The following is a 22,430-nucleotide window of genomic DNA, read 5'->3' as shown; positions in this document are numbered from 1 at the left end:
AAGGGCAAGAAGACATGCTTGCTGTAGTTTCTTCAGCTAAATGGCTTCTCATGTGCTCAGGGATTCTTCTTTCCCTCCATTCTCTCTGTCACACACACACACCCTCATATATACACATACAAGGTTAGACTGGAATGATCCTTCTCTGTTATTTTTAGTTTTTAAAATTACAGGTGAACAAAAAACCATGTAAAGTGATCAAAAAAATCCCCAGACATATTTTTTTAGTAAAAGTGTTTTTTTATATTCAATATTATTTTGTATTAGTTTCAGGTGTACAGCATAGTGCTTAGACAATCATATACTTTACAAAGTGTTCCCCCTGATATTTCCAGTACCCACCTGGCTCATACATAGTTATTACAATATTATTGACTATATTCCTCATGCTGCACTTTACATTCCCATGACTATTTTGTAACTACTGATTTGTACTTTTTAATCCCTTTACCTTTTTCACTCATTCCCCTAACCCCCTCTCCTCTAGCAACCATCAGTCTAAAACACATTTTTAAATTATTTACTGAAATACAGGTAAATTGATCCCTTCTAAATCCAATATGAAATATTTAATTTCCTTCTTATGGCACTAAAATTTTAGGTAACGATTGATTCTATTTCACCTCAACATTCAAGTACATATGTACTTGGTGCAGTATGATTCCTAAGCAGTATATATGAGTCCTGTGTCGAGGTTTCTGCCTTCAAGATGCTTGTAATCTAGTTTGAAAACAATATTAGAGAGAATATAAATAATATAAGTAAACAACAGTTGTAAACAATATAAAATTATTCTTTTGTATTAAAATGAAAAGTGCTAGATAGCATTTTGTGGAGAGTGGCTACAACGTTCGGACAGGTTCAAGCCTTGGACTGACTTGTGGCAAAGCCACATACAAGTTCCAGTTTAGAGGGCAAAGCACTCCCAGCACAATTATAGCCTAAAGGCTATGGTTGTAAGCTTGACCTTATAGTCCAACCCTGCATTCCTAAGTAGCTAAGGGATGTGGGCTGCGGGAGGTGCAGCAAGTGCTGCCTAAACAAAGCTTGAAGAGTTCAGAGAATGGCAACAACAGGAAAGAAGCAGATTTGAAACTCGCAAGAACATTGTAAACATCTTGCCCTTGCCTTTGTGTGATCTGACTATAAAATAAAGCTTCGGCTTACAGGCTGTGTCACTGTTTCCTCATCCAGGCACAGTGATCCACCTGCCCCCAACTGTATTCTCCTGTCTGTTTTCCTTACTCCTTCACTGCCCCTCCTCAGGTACACCCCTGGCTGTGCTGGACGTGGTTCAGTATTTACTTTTCAGAATAATGTTCTTGATTTATTACATATAATTCTTATATTCTTTGTTTTTTGGACTATTTATGGGGAAAAGCAAATCAAAAACTAAATGACAGAATGGTTTGCTTATTTTGTTTCTCTTTCCCCTACCCTCTTTTTATCTTTTCTTCCCCATGTTCCTATTAGGGATCTCAGAGCTACATTGAGAACCCTATCGCCATTGCTATGGCCAAAATCTGAGCCAAGTAGAAGCCCAACAAAGGGTGAGACCAAAGGGTGGAAGTTCTGGGATCATTGGTCTTTTCCAAAAAGAATACAGTTTTTAGTAAATTCCTACTCTTACAAAGCTTTATTTATAATGATGGCTTTTATATTTATTTATTATTTTTCATTTAAATTTATTGGAGTGACATTGGTCAACATGAACATTTGGATTTCGGGTGTGGGTTTCTATGTTACAAGATCTTTATATTGAACCATGTGACTTCCACCCAAAGTCAAATCTTCTCCTGTCACCATATATAGGACTTCCTTCTCCCCCCAAACCCCCTTCCCACACTGCTATTTGTGTTTATGAGTTTCAGTTTTATATCCCACATATGAGTGAAATCATATGGTTCTTGGCCATTTGTGACTGACTTATTTCACTTAGCATAATGTTCTCAAGGTCCATCCATGTTGTTGCAAATGGCGCTATTTCATCTGTTCTTATGGCTGAGTGGTATTCCATTGTGTATATGTACCACATCTTCTTTATCCAGTCCTCTATCATAGGACACTTTGGTTTTTTCCATGTCTTGGACACCGTGAATAATGCTGCAATGAACACAGGGGTGCATATATCTTTGCAAATACATGGTTTCGAATTTTTTGGTTACATACCGGGAGAGGAATTCCTGGGTCATGTGGTAGCTCTATTCTTAATTTTTTGAGGAATTTCCAGACTGCTTTCCATAGTGGCTGTACCAATCCTCATTCCCACCAGCAGTGAATGAGGCTTCCCTTTTCTCCACATTCTCTCCAACACTTGTTATTGCTTATCTTGTTGATAATGGCCACTCTATCAGGTGTGAGGCAATTCACTTTCACGGAGGCCTTAATATTCTCATTTGTAAAGTGAAAATAAATTTGTAAAAATGTATAAACAATTAGATAATATCTAAGAAAACATGTAAAGAAAAATAAATCTCTTTTCTATGTTTCCAAATGACAGTGTCATAGAGTTCTAATTTTGATTACTTTAGGGTCCTGGAGACTAATGCATAGTTAAAAAAAATTCTTAGAAGTATTTAAATTGAAATGTATTTTGAGTTTGATTAAAAAGTAGTGGAAAGAAAATAATTAATTCAACCTGGTAAGATTTTTTATTTGAGGAATTGAAGATATAGTTAAGGAAAAACAATAAGAGAGAAGAGGAGGTGGGGGATATGTGGGGGGAAAAAGAGGGAATAAGAAATTTAAAAATCGCCGAAACCGGTTTGGCTCAGTGGATAGAGTGTCGGCCTGCGGACTGAAAGGTCCCAGGTTCGATTCCGGTCAAGGGCATGTACCTTGGTTGCGGGCACATCCCCAGTGGGGAGTGTGCAGGAGGCAGCTGGTCGATGTTTCTCTCTCATCGATGTTTCTAACTCTCTATCTCTCTCCTTTCCTCTCTGTAAAAACTCAATAAAATATATTAAAAAAAAAAAAGAAATTTAAAAATCATTGTTATTATTATTTTAAGAACTCTTAACATGGGAACTACCCACTTACCATAGTTTTCTGTGTACAATACAGTATTGTTAACTGCAGGCAATATGCTTTACACCAGGTCTCTAGAACTTATCTTGCATAACTGAAACTACGTAGCAGTTGAACAACTCCCCATTTTCCCCTCTCCCAGCCCCTGGCAATCACCATTCCACTTTTTGCTTTTATTATTCATCTTTAAAAAGGAAGGAAATCCTGCCATATGTAACAATATGGATGAACCTGGAGAACATTATGCTAAGTGAGATAAGCCAGTCACAGAAAGACAAATACGGCATAATTCCGCTTATACAAGTATGTAAAACAGTCAAACTTGTAGAAGCAGAGACTGAGAAATGTTTTAGGGAGTGGAAGAGAGTGGAAGTGGAAAGAGAAATTGTGTATAAATCACTTTCTTAAGTACCTCAATGAATCTCTGGTATCATCTTTCCAGTTCTTTAGCTAGGTGTTCTTTCACTGAATTACCTTTGTGCTCCAGACACTGGGATGTAAAATGAAAGATTCTTGAACTCCAAAGGTACCGAATGAGTATGCGTCATCCCAGTGATGTGTATTCTATTAGGAGAGGGGCAAAGATATTTTAAAACTTGGAAGTGCACTGATAAGACAGAAATTATTGAAGTGAGGAAATGTGAGACTGTCATCTAGCTATTATTGAAGGTCACTTGAGAGAGCTTTTAAAATCATTAACAAGAAAGGGAAATTAAAATGCTGAGAACATTTTAAAACAATGTTGGGCTAATATAATGATAGAGCATTTGTGGGGCCTGGTCCAATTCATAGAGTAAATTCTGACACTCTCTTTTAAGACCTAGGAACAGTGTTTCATGTGAACTAAGACCCTATAAGGGGATGCAGCTGATTCTAAATTTTTGGTTAGGTGACTAGCAGACTTCAAATTTGCAAGCCTGTAAAGCACAAGTCATATTCCTTGACCTTTTTGGTTCCCTGCTGGGCCCAATTTAAGGGTATGGTCTCTGCAGGCCAGGCATGTAGGAAGTGCTTGTCAAGTGACATATTTTGCTAAAATATGATAATTGGCTTAGTAGGGCTTGGTAGCTTAAAAATAATAAACAGTATTGAAAAGATGTCTATGTTTCTGCATATTCAAAAATAAAAAGAGCCTTCAGAGTTCTTATCTGGCACTATGAAAATACTTCCCCTTTTTCCTCCCACCCCCCAATTTAAATAAACTAATTAAGGAAGACTGTAACTATAAGGGAATGATTAACTCATTAATTTAATCATTGTCATACTTGTGAATACAGACTTGTACCAGAGTTATGAGGTTAATGAATTCAAATGTATTGTCAAAACTGCCTATGGTTTTCAAAGAGAAGGATTGTACATTCTGTAGTTTATATGCTTAGCAGTTAGAACTCAGCTGTGATAAAGTTGAACATCAAAAGAAGTTACTGGAATTGTACAGAAAGTGGTAAGTAGGAAAACATAAGAATTTCTCTTTATCATTCTTTCCAACATCACTGATCACTGCTACCTTCAATACTAGTGCCACCAGTTCCATCGTAATTTCATATTTTTTTCACCTGGATAGCTGGGAATTGACTTGCTAGGGCATAAAACTGGGTACACACGGGGATGTTTCATAGAATTCAGTCTTTGGCTATTTCTTTTTATTATGAATGTTTTATAGCAATTTTATGTCTAATATATGCTAAACATTTCTAAAATAGGAGTCCAGCCCAGGTCCCTCTGAGCACATTACATCCTCTGTTATCCCTCATATGTAGCAGGCACTGAGCTAGGCACAGTGGACCCTGTGGTCAACAGAACAGACACAGCTCCTTTCCTAGCAGTGCTTACAACCTAGAGCAATACAATTGATAAATGATACAAATAAATATCTAATTATGAATTTTAATTAGTATTCATTAAAGTGTACTAGTAGATAATCAGTAAATGTTGGTTGATTGAATAAAAAAGTCTATACTAAGGAAACTTGGCTTATAAAATCTTGAGGATAACTTGACTTTCTTATAAGAAAACTTATCTGTACCTAACCGTTTTTCACCTTGTCAAGGATATGAATATGGAATACTCTAGACTTCATAACTACCATTTGCTTTGCAGGGTTAGGAAACAAAAGTATAAGTATTCCTTAATTAAAATTGTTGGTATCACCTGGCAGAATTATAATACACCATATAATGATGAGTGATATAAAGAAGACTTCTGTGAAACACTTTTTGAGGTTCACAGAAAAGGATATTTCTACTAGATTGAAGGTTCCTTACCCCGAGTTCCCAAATACACAATTTCTGTACAGAGCTTATTATACTTTTCTGTGTGAATCAGCTGATACATGGATATTTAAAGGCTGTCTTTATTTTTCTTAAACTCTACATGCATAATTAATGATCATTAGCATACCCAATTAGATAAGACTACATTTAGAACAAAATTATTTCTTACCTAGATATTATTTGGAATAATCAATATAACTAAGTCTTGCTTATATTCACCAACAAAGCAGATTAGAGGCATTAACAAATAGCAAAACACTATTTTCCTGTAACTTCCACCTATTTGTTTTAATTGTTCTCTATGAATGTATTCTGAGTACTGATTTTACTTGATGAAAAGTCACTTAAAACAATACTTCATATCAAAGATGGTTACTTTATAGAGTAGAATAAAACATTTCTACTAGAAATTCTGGAATTTCTAAGATAAAAATCAAGACTTTTGTGATCGGAGAAAAACTAGGTTATTCCAAAAGTTTTAATCACATTGCTCTTTGGAGAGAACTTTTTTTTTTTCTTCTTTTAGCAAAGCAAATAATTGGGCCATTTGAGTGTGAAAAGATAGTTCCCAGGATGTGGTCTGGAAGGTGAGGGAGGGCTCACTTGGTCTGCATGAGAAAATGTGTTTTCAAGGGCTTCATAGAGGGAGAGGGTAAAATGGGCAACTGATAGGGGAGAAACCAGTAGTTGTAAGGCAGGAGTGCCTGAAGAGAAAATATGGCATGTGGGGGAAAAATTGATGTGGTGGGGATAGCAAAAGCACTTAAGGAGTAGGGATGTCTGGGAAGCATTTTTAATTTTTTGTTTGGCGTGATGCTTTCATGTATTATTACCTTCTATCTTCAGATACATTACACTTGACCTGTAGTTAAAATCTACTTCATACACTGCTTTTAATTCATTAGTGCCTTTTATTATTGGTACTGAGGGAGAATTGATGGAAAAAATAGCCATGCAGTTGGCCCTCAGTATCCGCTGGTTCTGTGTCTGCAGACTCAACCAATCGCAGATGCTGAGGACTAACTATATGCAAGGTACTACACCATTTTATTAATTAATTAATTAATTTACTTATAATACTCACCTGAGGATTTTTTTCCCATTGATTTTTAGAGATAGTGGAAGGGAGAGAGAGATAGAGAGAGACACAATGTGAGAAAGACTCATCGATTGGTTGCCTCCCACATGCCCTTGACCAGGGCTGGGATCCTATCATCAAGGTACCTGCCCTTGACCGGAATCAAACCTGTGACCCTTCAGTTCTCAGACTGACACTCTATCCACTGAGCCAAACCAGCTATGGCTACACTATTTTATATAAGGGAGTTGAGCATTTTGGGATTTTGGTATCTATGGGGAATCCTAAAACCAATCTACCACAAAAACGAGGGACAACTGTGTTTCAAAATTGGGTCAGTTGGGTGAGCAGGAGAATAATAATGCAGCAGAGACCCTTGAAGATGCTTGGGGAGTGGGGTTGACACTGGATTTTCTATTCACTATATTGTGAAATGAGATTTTAAAAAAAATTAAATGTAGAGGAGATTGACCCAAGAAAGATGGAAGAGTTGAGGATACCCAGCCTATTAGCATAGGCTTTCACTTCAAAAAACTGAAATCTTATGGTTGCAGTAAGCTATTCTGAATATGTTTCACTATATTTGTGTATGAAGTAGAGGAATTAGTTGACCCTCCTCTTCTGTTAATATTTTTTTTGTATCATTTGAATATCAGAAGCACTGCTTATATTCTGTCAATATAATTCTTGAAAATTGGTCTCTAGAACTGAAAGTAATGCCTTGGATTTTTTTTTTTTTAACAAAGACAAAGTACATTATCTTCCTATTTTAGACTTTCATATTTTAAGATAATATGAAAGCATATTATTTCAAGATAGAATATCTAAGTATTGCACTTTATCATGGCTTTATCTCTTCCATGGTTGCAGACTCACTGGCCAAATTGTAATCCCCCTTAGTTGATGGTTCTAACTAAAGTCCCCTAGTATAGAGGAAATACACTAAACTTGCAGTGAGAAGATCCTGCCTTGAATACTAGCTTTGCCAATCATAAGTATATGAATACTAGGAATCTTAACAAATTCTGAGTCTGCATTTCCTTACCTACAAAATTTGAATAAACATCGGCTTTTCTATCTCCATTACAAAATTATAGCGATTGTCAAATGTCATGATATGAAAACCCAAATACCCCATACAAATATAAAATGATTTAATTTTTTTATTAATATTCTTTAAAGGAAGGACAAAAGCACATTAGAGATGCTTTTGAAATCTCTTGTTTAAAAAATAACCAGTTGGGAGAAACAAAGATAATATTCTTTGCTAGTCAATGAAATCATTATTTTGCCTCTATAATTTTATAACTAACTCTGATTGAGTGAACCAGCCAAATGACTAATTTTTCTATTAGTTAATTCACATCTTCAACCAACTAACTTCTTAAGATAAATTGCATGTCCTTTTAAAAAACTGGTCACTGTACTATACAATTTATTGCTTTAACAAAGTAGCTACTCAAAGTGGTAGGTATTTTATTTTCTATGGAGGGCCAATAATACTTATCCAAAAAAGAAAGAAAGCCCCCCAAACCTCTGTACCCAAGCAGTTCAATCTATTTTCTTGTGGAAAATATAAATTTCATAAATCATGCAAAAATGTAGGTTCATATTATGGTTAGTTAAGGAATGAGACACGCTGAGGGGAAAGAGAAAAGGGAAGAGCATTAGGACAGAATCTTTCATTTTTGTATTTTGAATACCCATATTTCTTTGTTTTACTGTCTAAGATCTGGCTTTCCTTTCCAAAGTTTTGGTAAAACATCTTTGTCTTACCAAACAGCTATTGAAATCCATGACTGTTGTCTGGCCCCCAGTATTTCTCTCTTGGCCACTCTACTATTGTTACAACCCATGCCCCTGCCTCCTTCCGCAGTCCACCTAAAGGCTAAAATCTCCCCGGTGCTTGTGGTGGGAACATGGGATCCAGCATTTCCTTAAACCATCTCCCTCCTGGTGATTTAAGTCCTGTTGTTTCTGCAGAGGTCATGTTTCCTTCTTACATCCAACCTTAACTGCTGAAATAAACTACTTGGGATATACCTGCCCCTTTTGTGAGAATCTGAGCGAGATGTATGGAACATGCTATAGGGACCTCAACCATATAACTAGAATTCTATTTTGGACATTTGCACAACTGGATGAGCTATCATTCAAGAAAGGGATGTTGGATAGGCAATTAATAAGGAAGCTTGCCAGGGGCTTAATGAAATGAGGTTCAGGACTGGTTTCAGTTTATTGTTTGGTTCCTCCTCACCAGTCTAATTAAAGCACAGATTGGAGAACAAGGGGTAGGGTGTGGGGAATTGAACATTATCTGAATTAATTTTCATGCTGATAAGACAAATAGTTTTCTTACCTTCTCTGGGCTTTAAAGTCCGTAGTAATTTGGCATGCACAGAACAACTGCCTAAATGATGAGCCATTTTCTCAATAAAATAAAAGCTTCTAGAAAGCTCAGTGGATGGCTTTTCAACCTGGAGTGAACTTGAGATAATGCCATCAAATTGGAGGGCTTATCTGTGCCTTAGTTGGACCAAAACCCCAACGAATGCAAGGGCCAGCACAATGTCTACTTAGTGACTGTTGCCAACTACGTCACCCGGGCTGCTGGTATTGTAGCAAATTCCACTGGAAATAGGCCAGTTTCTTCTGTCTTGAGGGACTCTAGAATTTTATAGTGTATGTTTATATTTGTATAATCAGCACGTTTTCTAATTAGGTGGCAGTTAGCGTGTTTTACTAAGTATAGTTGAAATTATTGCCTTTAAAAACCAAATTAGACTGTAAAATATAACTTCCGAAATTGAGTGTAATAATAATATATTATATAGTGCTTACTATGTGTAAACACTGTTTTAATTGCTTAACCTATATTTGTTCATTTAATCTTCACAACTCTATGAGATTAATTTTCTCTTATTAACCTCAATTTACATATCAGGATATTAAGGCAAAAGGAGGTTAAGTGATTTGCCTAAATTACACAAAAACTCAAGGTTATACAAAAACTCCCCCCCACTACCCCCTAGAAGATTCTGACATAAAATTCAAAAGAACTCTATGTAAGCTGATGTTTACTGGTGTTTGTTTTAGAAGAGACAAACAAGTCAGGAGATGGGTGCCTGATTTAGAGACTCATTGAGTTGAGATTTAGTGATCAGGACAGAAGATTGGAGACTCAGATGGCAGTGTAGAGGGCAGTATAGAAAGTGTAGGAGTGTCAGGAAATTCAAGATACAGGGAATATATCTTTAAAAATTTTATGGGCCTAATGAATAGATAAAGCAGTGAGTAAAGATGGAAAATGAAATTACTTGAGGAAAAACAAGAAAGGTTAATTTAGGGAACTTGTGTGGACAGAGCACATTCCTGATGCTGATGCATGCTTGAGGTGTCTCTTCAGTTTTGAATCCCTTCTAGTCTCATTACAACCTTTTCATTCCTTAATGATTGATACTTGGCTTTAATCTCATCTTGTTACTCATAGTTCATACCTGATTTGCACAGATGTGAGTCTCAATCTTCACCTATGCATCTAACCTGTGTTTTGTCCTGAGGCCTGGGAGGACCTGTGGCACCAACAAAATTGGTCGAAGGAATGAATCTAAAACATGGCTTTATATTTCCACTTTCCTAGTATGGGCTCTCCAGCCAAATGATATTGCTTTATTCACATTCATAATTCTTTAAAATACTTTCTCCTCTTACCCTTTGAGACAGGATGGAGGGAGGGACCTGGAGAGTATTATGCTAAGCAAAATTAGTCAGTCAGAGAAAGAGAAGTATCACATGATCTCATATATGGAATGTAATGAACAAAATAAACTGATGAACAAAATAGATCCAGAGACATAGAAGCATGGAACAGACTGTCGAATCTCAAAGGGAGGGTGGGGGTGGGAGGGAAGAGATCAACCAAAAAACTTGTATGAATATATACAGAAACAGTGGACACAGACAATAGGATGGTGAAGGCCTGTGGCAGGGGGTGGTGGTGGGCTAGAAGAGGCCAATGGGGAAAAAAGGGGACATATGTAATACTTTCAACAATAAAGATTTAAAATAATAAAAATAAATAAAATAAAATACTTTCGTATCACCAATTTCTGAGCCTCTCATTGTTCTAGATTTACAACTTTGGAAAAAAATGACTAGTTAATATAAAGTCTATTTTTTGTTCTCGGTTTCTTAGGACTCAGATCACAGCGCCTTTATCTACTGTTAATGTTAGTATAACCAGTGTAATATACTTGAACTAAGAGTGGAGGTTTCCCCTCAAAAAAAAACAGGGCTTGGTTACATTATTTCTAGAACTCCTCACAAAGGCAATAGCAGAAATTCTTAAATTCCTCTCACATTACCTCTTTGTATGTGAAAATCCCATGAAAACTCCATGAATTGCTCCATTCTCTCTGCCTCTACTTGGTACAATATCAATTTTAAGATAAGAAACTGGAATCTGGGAGAGTAAGGTGGAATGTGAGTAGGTAATTCTTTTATTTGCATGCCTGACTTACACATATGCTTAAGCAGTGTTGTAGTTTGAATAAGTAGTAGAAGCAATGCTATGTATTTGAGTTATTTTGAGATATTTAAAACATTGTGTCTCTTTCAACATTGGCTATGTTTTTTTTTTATTTTCTTCCCACTCTGAACATAAAACAGGTGCACCAGCAATAGTTGGCACAAAGTGAAAAAGTTTTTGCATTGAAGACTGATCATTTCTGTAGTTCCCTTTATCTTAGTCATCAGTGTTGATTCAGAGATATTAAGTATAGTAATAACTTGAAGCCAAATTAGTCAAGATTTGGCCAGCACTAACCAGGGTTTACTTTAACTGTGGGAGGAACTTGCAAAAGGCAATATTGATTATATCTGGGATATGCCAATTATAATGTGACATTCTGATTTCTGCTTTTTGTTTAACTTAGAAACAGATTCTGCTTTGCTCTGTTTGTGAAAGACAACTGGATGAGTGAAGATTACTACTTGCAATAAGACTAGCAATTTATTTGAAATTAAAGACAGAGAAAACAGTATCTACTTTTTGCTCATAAAGAGAGAAAACCAGGGGTGACACGAGATGAAATTTAAAACATTTAATTATGTACTTGGAAGGTCTTAAATGTGATTTATAGAGTGATGAAAAAAAGTAAAGAAATTATGTCACTATGAAAAAATAATTGGCTACTGAAAGGATACAAGGTGTGTTGATATATGTAAAATGTATATTTTTTTGAGAAATAAGTCACCACTCTGTGATCAATACAATCCATAACCCAGAGATTATATTTTGAGACAATTGCACTTTAAAACGGGACTCTTTCTCTCTTCACTTTGGCTGAGGCATGAAGATGTTGGGGGCTATACTGAAGAATGAATTAGGAAAGTGACCCCTTAACCAAGAACCAGAGAGATGACTGAAATCCAGGTTGAAGAACAAGAAAGCAGGATTTGGTGAGGAAAGTTTTCAGAGAGGCCTCTAAATGCTGTGGGTATCACCCTCCTCAAGTCAGTGATTGGAATCTTGTGAACAGTTCAACTTAGAGAACTAGATGTGTGTTCCTTATAACTTGGAACAGAGTGGACCAATATCTGATCCACACTTGAGTAAAGTCAAACCATTCTTTAAAGGAAAAGAATTGCATCTGGAACGTTTCTGTATGTCCCTCAGTTGGGGGCCAAAGCAGTATGAATTGTAGCCATGTAGAAAATTCAGTAGGAACATTAGCCTGAAGTCTTTTAAACATGGGACTCGGCAAAAGAAGAAAGTATATCAGGGTGGAGGGACCAGAGTAAGAGGCTGAGGCGTATGTCACTGCGGTTAGAAGCCACAGAAAGATTATGGGCAGCCAGCCAGAGGTAAGGCACGCCTTGGACAAGGGAATTGCATTTGCAGATGCCCAGCATGAAATCTCGGAAGAAGCTGTAAAAGCACCCATGATCAACAAACGACAAGAGCTGGAGAGGATGTGGAGAAAAGGGAGCACTCGTGCACTGCTGTTGGGAATGCAGACTGGTGCAGCCACTATGGAAGACAGTATAGAGTTTCCTCAAAAAGTTAAAAATGGAACTCCCATTTGACCCAGTGATCCCACTTCTAGGAATATATCCCAAGAAACCAGAAGCACCAATCAGAAAGGATATGTGCATCCCTATGTTCATAGCAGCATAATTCACCATAGCTAAGATCTGGAAACAGCCTAAGTGCCCATCAGCAGATGAATGGATTAGAAAACTGTGGTACATCTACAGTACAATGGAATACTATGCTGCTGTAAAAAAGAAGGAATTCTTACCATTTGCAACAGCATGGATGGATCTGGAGAGCATTATGCTAAGTGAAATATGCCAGTCAATGAAAAAAAAAATACCACATGATCTCACTCATTTATGGATAGTAAAGACCATTATAAACTGATGAACAAAAATAGATACAGAGGCAGAGTAGCATCAAACAGACTGTCAAACTACAGCTGGAAGGCTGGGAAGGGTTGGGAGGCGGAAGGGGGTCAGGTAAGAGATCAACTGAAGAACTGTATGCTTGCATATAAGGATAAACAATGGACATAAGACACTGGGGGTAGGGGAGGCCAGGGGATTGTCAAGGGGGGGGGGGAAGGAGACATATGTAATACTCTTTGTAATACTTTAAGCAATAAAACAAAATTAAAAAAAAAGAGAATCGAACCAGGACCTCCTGGTTCATAGGTCAGTGTTCAACCACTGAGCCACACCAGCCAGGCAAGGTGAAGACAAAGTTTTGGTGTGGAAAAAGGCATTGCTTGAAAAAATTAATCATTTGTTTTATAAAATAGGTTAACTGGGGAAGAGACTAGAAACAGTGAGACCATTTACAGGTTATTGTAATAGCTAAATCATGAAGATGCTAAACTTGGAAGGTAAAAACTGTGAGACTGGAAAGAAAGGGATGAAATATAATGAGTAAAGAATTAACAGGATTAAAAAAATTGCATTTACAAACATTACACATTGAAAAGTCTCTAGACCAGCTGTATTCAATGAATTTTCTGTGCTGTTGGGAAGTGTTCTTTACACTGTATAATATACTAGCCATTTAGCCACACGTGATACATGGCTAGTGAGCCTGAGGAATTTAAAAATTTATTTGATGTTAATTATTTTAAATTTAAATAGTTCCATGTGGTTAATGGTTACATTATGAGACAGTGCAGCATCTCTTCCACAATGAATTGCAACATCAGCACCTAGTTGATAATTGGATATTTTGAGCACTGCATTGGCAGCATGGCTCCTAGTCAGTGATTTGAGTTTGGCACTGTAGCTCACTTTGGCAATTAGTGCAAGGATTTGAATATTTTATTACATTTTTTCTCTGACTGCTTTATGGAAATGGAAAAGTAAAAATGCTATTACTAGTCTTAATAAACGTGGGTTTCATAAATTAGGTACAATTAAGGCATAAGTGGAAATCATTAAATGTCCTGAAAGTGGTAAAACTTCTGTCTCAACTTAACCTGTGAAGTCAGTTGTGGAGAAAATATAGATAAAGACCATATGTAAGAATGAGAATATATTGCAAAGTGTAATTCTGGACTTTAATAATAATTATTTAATAATGATAATAATAATTTTACAATCTCTATATATAAAAGCCTAAGTGCCTGGCCGACTGGTTAACCAGCCAGTAGCTATGACGTGCACTGACCACCAGGGGGCAGATGCTCAACACAGGAGCTGCTGAGCTGCGGTTATTTGGCAGCAGCGGTCGTGGGTAATGCACCCAGAACCAGAGAGGAGGGAGCCCGATTCTGGGGTGCGTCACCTGAGAACCACCCTCTTGCAATCTGGGACCCCTCAGGGGATGTTGGAGAGTTGGTTTTGGTCCAATCCCTGCAGGCTAGGCTGAGGGACCCCATGGGTGCACGAATCTGTGCCCCGGGCCTCTAGTAATAATAATAATTATTATCACTGCGATCATCATTATTATTTATCAACAACTCTTATAGATATGATGATATGGAACATTATACTTTTTTTCACGTCCCATTTCTCTTTATAATTTCAACAATGTATTGTATATGAATGCAGGCATTTCTTCTATATGTTGCTTCTCACAGTATTGAAAGTGAATACTATCTTCATTTTGTTAATGAAGAAAATGTGATTTCTTTTTACAGTTACACATCTAGTATATCACAGAATTAGAATTTGAATAAATCTAGCTGATTCCCAAATTTCCATTTTTGGAAGTAGATAAACATGGGACAAAAAAAATCCTCAAACTATAACATGCAGTTGTCCACGTTTTAACATTTTAATTTTGGTTTTATAGATCAGGTCTATTCTCTCACCAGATTTGTATGGTTAGAGATTTGATTAATTACACAAGCACAATGTATTATCATATTACTACTAGTAAACTAGAGGCCTGATGCACAAAAATTCGTGCAAGAGTAGGCCTTCCTTCCCCTGGCTGCCGGCACCGGCTTCCCTCCAGCACCCGGGACTCGGGCAGCTTCTCTCCAGCTGCCGGCAGGTACCTGGGACCCGGGCGGCTTCCCTCTGGCCACAGGCAGGCACCCAGGATCTTGGTGGCTTTGCTCCAGCCCCGGCTTCGTCCAGAAAGATGTCTGGAATGACATCGGATCTAATTAGCATATTATCCCTTTATTATTATAGATAACATTTAGTGTTTATTAATGAAGTGAAAATTTCTTGATACAACAAATATAAACATGTAATATAATAGAAAGATATCATCTATAAGAAAGTCTACACTTGACAGTGACAATTACTGTTCCCTACTTTTTTCCTGAGACTAAAATAATCCTGCTCTTTAAGTTCATGAAAGGAAGTACAAGAATGATTGTTCTTTGGTTCTAGTTCCAAGTTGCCACAAAACTGCTTGTAAACCCTTCCCAAACAATAAGCAGGGATCTTGCGTTGGTTACTCATACTTCTGAAAGTCAGCCAATACCTATATTCCCATTTCTAAAGTTCAGCCAATCCCTACACTCCACGCTCCCGCCAAACCCAATTCAAGATCAGGATTTTTCTTTGTTCAAGAAACTTGTGCCCTTTTTTTTGCTTTGTATGAAAGACTGTGTTTTGCTCTTTCCTAGCCTGCAATAAATTCATCTCTGTTTTAAATATAGTTGAGTGGTGGTCTTTTCCCTCAATATCTTTTTCCTGTTTTATTAGGTGGGTGATACCCATCTACTATCTATAACTAGCTATTTCTTTGGGGACTAATGACCAAGAGGTTATCTGAAAACCTGCTAAAAATGTCTGGAGATGCTTCAAAGAACATATTGAAAGATGTATGGAGTGACTGATTACAACTAAATCTTACAAAATTATAAATATTACATGTCTGCCCTTCCTCTGTCTCTTCTGTCTCTTAAGGTTCCTCCAGTGCTCACGGAGAATGGGTGAACTTACCTGGTACACAAGATCCAAGAGAATCGTGAGTCTTTTCCTGACCTCAAAAAAGAATGTGTTAAAAATATGATTTCTTTTATTATATAAAATCCACTATTGATTTAACACTCAATTTCAGAGGGTCATATAATTGATCTCTTGTAACTTATGATGCAGAATATTCTTCTGCCATTGTAATTCCTAATGAGGGATTCTGGGATGTCATTCCAGCCCTTTCCCCTACAGCACTGCCGCTGCTGGATGGCAGTGCTCAGTCATGAACAGTGGTCTGTTCTCACAGGCTGTAGAATTCCTGGGCCTGCAGAACTAGGACTAGCAATCTGACAATATCTGGCACACTATAATACCATAAAATATGCCCAAATCAAAATCTCCGGTTAAAATTTGTCTTAAGAGTAAGGGAATAAAATTGCTAATAGGATTCCTATAAGGGACCAGAAAGGGACAAGTGACATATAAGGGTAGAATCCTGGTTGGGGAAACTCCTTCAATTGTGTCTCCCCCTGAAATGGAATCTCAATATATTTCATCATTTGTGAGTAGGTAATGATTACTTCAATAGGAACAAGTTTTATCACATACATAGCAAGAGATAGGTAAAATAAGCTGGATATTCATATGGTGTGCTGAAGTCCTCAGGCATTGACTCACCAGAGCCAATTTTTATATTTTTAGGAATTTTCATAGCTGACTAATATTGCATTGGTAGCTTGAACTCTGCCATGGTGGGAGTAATTTTACCAGGAACATTGACAAACACTACAAATCAAGGCTCCCTCTCACTGCCCTGCCCCTTGTGTTCTGTCTAGTTATAGTTACCTTTGTCTGAAGATTTTGACACCAATTTATCTCTAGGAGCCACACGGACCTCATAATGGAAAGACGATATTCTTATTTCTTTGTGGAAAAGAGGTAACAGTGGACAGGGATGTTTCCTGACTAAATTGAAATGGAGTTATTTACAAATTCTAAAATGAGGTTGATCTAGTTTGCTTTTTCTTTCCTTTTTGTGTCTACATGGAGAAACTATAGATTCATTGGTACCAGAGGTAAAGGTCTGTTGTCCATAGTGGCTACACCATTTTACATTCCAATTGACAGTGTACAGGGCTTAAATTACTTTAACAGCCTCTTCAACATTTGTTGTTATTTATTATTTATTTATGATAACAGTCATTCTAGCAGGTATGAGGTGATATATCATTGTGATTTTGATTTGCATTTCTCTGACGATTAGTGATGTTGAGCACCTCTTCATATGCCTGTTGGCCATTTGTATGTCTTCTTTTAAAAATATCTGCTTAGGTCTTTAGCAGTTTTTAATCAGGTGTTTTTTTTTTTTTGGTTATTTACTCTTTATCAGATATATGGTTTGCAAATATTTTTTCCCCCACTCAATAAATTGTCTTTTCTCCTTTGTTGATTATTTCTTTTTCTCTGCAGAAAGCGTTTTAGCTTGGTGCAGTCCCCCACAATTAAAAATAGAACTACCATATGATTCAGCAAGTCCACTTCTGGGTATATATCCAAAATAATTGGAATTAGTATCTCAAAGAGGTATCTACACTTCTAGCTCTTTGCAGCTTTATGCACAATAGCTATGATAAGGAAACTATCCAAATTTCCATTGACAGATTAATGGGTAAAAAATGTAGTATATACACATAATAAAATATTATTCAGTCTTAAAAAAGGAAGGAGACCCCACCATTTGTGACAACATGGATGGACCTGGAAGAAATTATGCTAAGTAAAATAAGTCAGTCACAGAAGGACAAATGCTATGTGATTTCACTTATCTGAGGGATCTAATAGTCAAATATATAGAAGCTGAGAGTAGAATGGTGATTGCCAGGGGAATGGAAAATAGGAAATTCATGTTTAATGGATATAAAGTTCACATTATCCAAGATAGTAAGTACTAGAAATCTGCTGTTCAACATGGTTCTTATAGTTAACTAAAAATTTGCACTTAAAAATTTGTTAAGAGGATAGCTCTCATGTTATGTGTTCTCATCACAAAGAACAAACACCCCCTGCTCCCCAAAAAACCCCCCACTAAAGGGACACAAGGAAAGTTTTGGCAGTCATGGATAGGTTTATTACCTTAATTGTAGTGATAGTATAATGTGTGTAAAAATATGTCTAAAATACATCAAATATGTTTACCTTTTTTGCACATCATATATATGTGTACATATATATATATATATGTGTGTACATATATATATATATATATGTCATTAATTTTTCACTCACTAATGCTGTGAAAAAAAAGTTAAAGTCTAATGACTACATCTTGATCATAGAATCTTGGTAACTTACAAAAATGAGATTCTGGGTCTCTGAGCAAATACTACCTCAAGTAATGGCAAAAAAACCCCCAACACATTTTCAGCGGAGGTGATCTCTTCTTTTGGCAGGCTAATCTCCTAGAAAGGGTTTTCTAGGGCTGTACCAGCATCGTTATCATAAGTAAGCATGTAATGATTGCCTTCTCTGTGTCCTGTGTGATCTCTGGCAACTTTGGAGCTGGATTTAGTCCAGCTAAACAGCAATGAATGAGAAAAATATGTTCCTTTGTACTCTTTGGAAGTGGGTTTATGACATTGTGGTGGGGCTGGCAGGTATATGGAAGGGATTGGCCACACTTTTGAAGATTCATCTCTACAGAAGCATAGTTGGTTGCTGATGAATGTTAAATGACCATTTGGATGAATGGGGTTATATTTTTAAGGCTCTTTACATTTCCATTTTATTTTTTTGCTATACTCCAAGAAATTATTTGAAGTTAGATCTAATTTCCCCTTTTAGTTTTTCTTATTAATATATTACATTATTCCCATCTCTGGCTGCACAGTAGAAACACCCAAGTGATTAAAAAAAAAAAACCTGATGCCTGACCCTTATCCTAGAATGATTAGATTTGAGAGCAATTGAGAACCACTGCTTTGGAATATAAATTTTAAAATTATCCAGGTTTTATGTTTTCTGTAATAGAAATTTATAATAGTTTCAAGAAAACGTTAATTTTGTTCCATCATTAAGGAATTAATTAATCTCTAAATCAGTGGTTCTCAACCTTCCTAATGCTGTGACCCTTTAATACAGTTCCTCATGTTGTGGTGACCCCCAACCATAATATTATTTTCGTTGCTACTTCATAACTGTAATTTTGCTATTGTTAATGAATCGTAATGTAAATATCTGATATGCAGGATGTATTTTCATTGCTACAAATTGAACATAATTAAAGCATAGTGATTAATAACAAAAACAATATGTAATTATATATGTGTTTTCCGATGGTTTTAGGCGACCCCTGTGAAAGGGTCGTTCGACCCCCAAAGGGGTCGCGACCCACAGGTTGAGAACCGCTGTTCTAAATGATTGTCTAGCTATCACATTTTCATATAGTTCTCTTACTTTCTTTGTGAGTGCACGAAATATTTTTGATCAGATGACACCTACTAGAGAAGTTGCTCTTTTGTCCAGGACATCAGTTTTATAAGCTGTAAATCTGATAAGCCAGTTGTATGTGCTTTGTTTTCCTTGATATAAAAAATAACCTATTGAGGCATCAGCATATCTGAGGGAAAACATGCTTTTAATATTTAGGTGGTTATTCATTTTGAATAAAAAGCTATCAAACTTGACGTGTCTTTTTAAAAAAAGAAATGAATCCTTGCCCTAACTAGTTTGGCTCAGTGGATAGAGCGTCAGCCTGCAGACTGAAGGGTCCCAAGTTCCATTCCGGTCAAGGGCATGTACCTTGGTTGCAGGCACTTCCCCAGTAGGGGGTGTGTAGGAGGAAGCTGATCGATGTTGATGTTTCTAACTCTCTATCTCTCTCCCTTCCTCTCTGTAAAAAATCAATAAAATATATTTTTTTAAAAAATGAATCCTTGTGAGTAACGAATCTGATTTTGAGAAGAAAGCCAACTAGGCAGGGAGCCTTAAGGAGTTTTCCTCACTGTTATTTATCACAGCAAAGGACCGATGACTCTCATCTGTTGACCTCATAAGAGATACAGCTCTTGGTAAACATGGTTACATTGTTTTTTGGTTTTGTTCTGCTGACTTATGCAGCAATTTGTTGATTTAAAAAAAACCTCAAGACATGAACTCAAATGAATGCCATGTTCTGGTGACTGGTATCTACCAAACTGGAGGCAAATTCACATGAGAAAAGTGCTCGACAAAAATATTTCATCTAAGATATTTTCCAGCTGAGTTGCCTCGCATTCTGTTCCCACCACATTCTCTGAATTGCACGGTGGAAAAGCTGAGACTTTTAACTTATGCTCTGCAAAGTACTGGGAACTTAGGCACAGAAAACCAGGTCATTTTTTTTATTGCTGTCGTTCTGCAAGGGTTTAATTCTTTTTTATATTGCTTATGTAAGAGAAGGACAAAGTTAGGAATGATTTACTTTCTTTCAGAACTGTCAACTACCTCAGTCATATTCCCATGCTTGTTGTTATTGAAAAATTATATAGATCAAATGATCATTGCCTTTGTAGCCCTAATTTGTATTATACATGCTGCAAGTATAACAATATAGGGCGCCTAATATTGTATGTAAGAAAATGTTTATTAATAGCATATGTGCCAATCAATAGAGACCAACGTATTTTAGTGAGAGCACATTGCCTAAATTTGGGCTGTTATCAAATAGTGGTTATTTCATGCCAAGAATGTGTTTGGGTCTCTGTAGTAAACAAAGTTTCTTCCTTAAGTGCTCATTCAAAATTACATATTATTCAGCAGGACTATCCAGGCATAAAGTGAGCATATTACCTGATTCTTCTTTATATTCTGTCTTCCTTTCTAAGTTAGATCACAAACCATTTGGAAAAAATCATGCTTAATCCTATAAACACTTATAGAATAGTAAGTGAAATAGATCCTTACTTATTTATTGGAGAATTTCATTAGGTGATACAAAACCACTTTACTAGAGATTATAGATTATATTGAGGAAATCTGGAGAGTTTGGAAAATAGAAGAGTAGGAGTTCATTCATACAATATTTATTAACCATCAGTTTTATGAAAGGTACCTCTCTCTCTCTGTATCTCTTTCCTCCTAAGGAACTCAGAATCTAGTTGAGTGAATGATATGGATACAAGTAACTATAAGTAAGATACACAGTGAAAAGTGTCAGACTAAGATTTATATTTACTCTTGGTTCTACTCTTAGCTAGTTATGTGACCATAGGCAGAACATGTAGCCTTTCTGGAATTTAGTTTCCACATTTGTAAAATGAGAGTATGAACTACTTTGTGTCCAAGATCCTTTCTAGCCCTTAAATAAACATTAGGAAAAGGGGGCATATTTATATTTGTACATTTTAATCCACTGAAAACATAGTCATTCTTTAGTAAGACATTTTCATTAAAAAACTGATAAAAATTGAGTGCATCAATAATTGTTAGAGGAGGCTGACATGTGAATCAGCTTATATGACTAATCAAGAGAAAATTTCTGCCGGGGTTCTCGTCATTTTCTCTCCTGAAATGACCTTTCCCTGTACTTTCTCCTGGCTATTTCCTCATCTCTCAGGTCTCTCTACAAACAGATCACCTCTTCTGAGAAGCCTTGCATGACTAACCTATGCACAAAAATCTCCCCACCCACATCTCTATCCCACAGCTTGCTTATTTTTTCTCATAACTCTTATTACTACCTACCATTGCAACATATGTATTGGCTTATATTGTTACTTATCTGCTTCTCCCACTAGGATATGAGCTCTATTATGAGATAAATTTGTTTATGTAATTTCATTGGTGTTACACTAGCATCTAGGATAGTGTCTGGTACATTGAAGGCAACTTATCAATATTTATTGACAAAAAGTAAGCTTTCTTATGATGACACCAATTGTGAACAATAGCCTTTTGTCTTTTTCTATAATATCTATTTGCTCTTAGAAGTATTGCAGTAATTTTTACTAGCCTTTGTAGATGAGATCCCTCCCTCCCTCCCTCCCTCCCTCCCTCCCTCCCTCCCTCCCTCCCTCCCTCCTTCCCTCCCTCCTTCCCTCCCTCCCTCCCTCCCTCCCTTCCTTCCTTCCTTCCTTTCTTCCTTCCTTCCCTCTCTTTCTTTTGAAATGTGGAAAGAAACTTCAAGTTAAATAGTAAAGAATGTCAAGCCTTTAGTCACTTTTTGCCTAAATATCAAACTAGAAACCTCACGAGGTTTCTGTTATTTCCAAGCTTCATCAAAGTAGATATAAGAAACAATTCTTGCAAATTGTTTTTCATCCTATTTTTTAGGAAAACCTGAATGTACATGGAGACTAAATATGCATATTTATTTTTAATATTAAAATTAGCTTTTTGAATTTTGTAGATTATCTGTGTCTGCTCAGGTCAGAACAACAGATTGCACTTTTATTTTTGATTAATTCAAAATAGTGTCAGTGTAGTGAAAGCGAACAGTAGCTAAATTTGGTTCCCATCATGAATCATTAGAATACTTAGACAGTCACATTGTCACCGGCTACAAAGTCGATGGGAACAGTTGCATAGGATGAGTTAACTCTGTAAGGACAATCTCCTTGGGAATTCTGTAGGTAAAAAAGTGGTTTGTCTTGTTTGGAGGGGGGTGGGAATGG

At 36.5% G+C, this 22,430-nt stretch overlaps 1 long non-coding RNA gene across 1 annotated transcript in view; it reads left to right on the top strand.

Moving 5' to 3' along the window:
- The window catches only part of LOC118656968, a 198,134-nt gene that overhangs the window by 80,704 nt on the left and 95,000 nt on the right, over positions 1-22,430 (top strand). The window contains exons 4-5 of the long non-coding RNA XR_004967780.1: positions 15,772-15,832; positions 16,663-16,719. This is a non-coding gene — a long non-coding RNA (uncharacterized LOC118656968). The remainder of the gene's footprint in view (positions 1-15,771; positions 15,833-16,662; positions 16,720-22,430) is intronic.

The sequence above is a fragment of the Myotis myotis genome, unplaced genomic scaffold (assembly GCF_014108235.1).
Source record: "Myotis myotis isolate mMyoMyo1 unplaced genomic scaffold, mMyoMyo1.p scaffold_m19_p_5, whole genome shotgun sequence".
Classification (NCBI taxonomy): domain Eukaryota; kingdom Metazoa; phylum Chordata; class Mammalia; order Chiroptera; family Vespertilionidae; genus Myotis; species Myotis myotis.
Note: the sequence above shows the minus strand (reverse complement) of the source record. Positions and strands in the feature narration are given on the sequence as shown.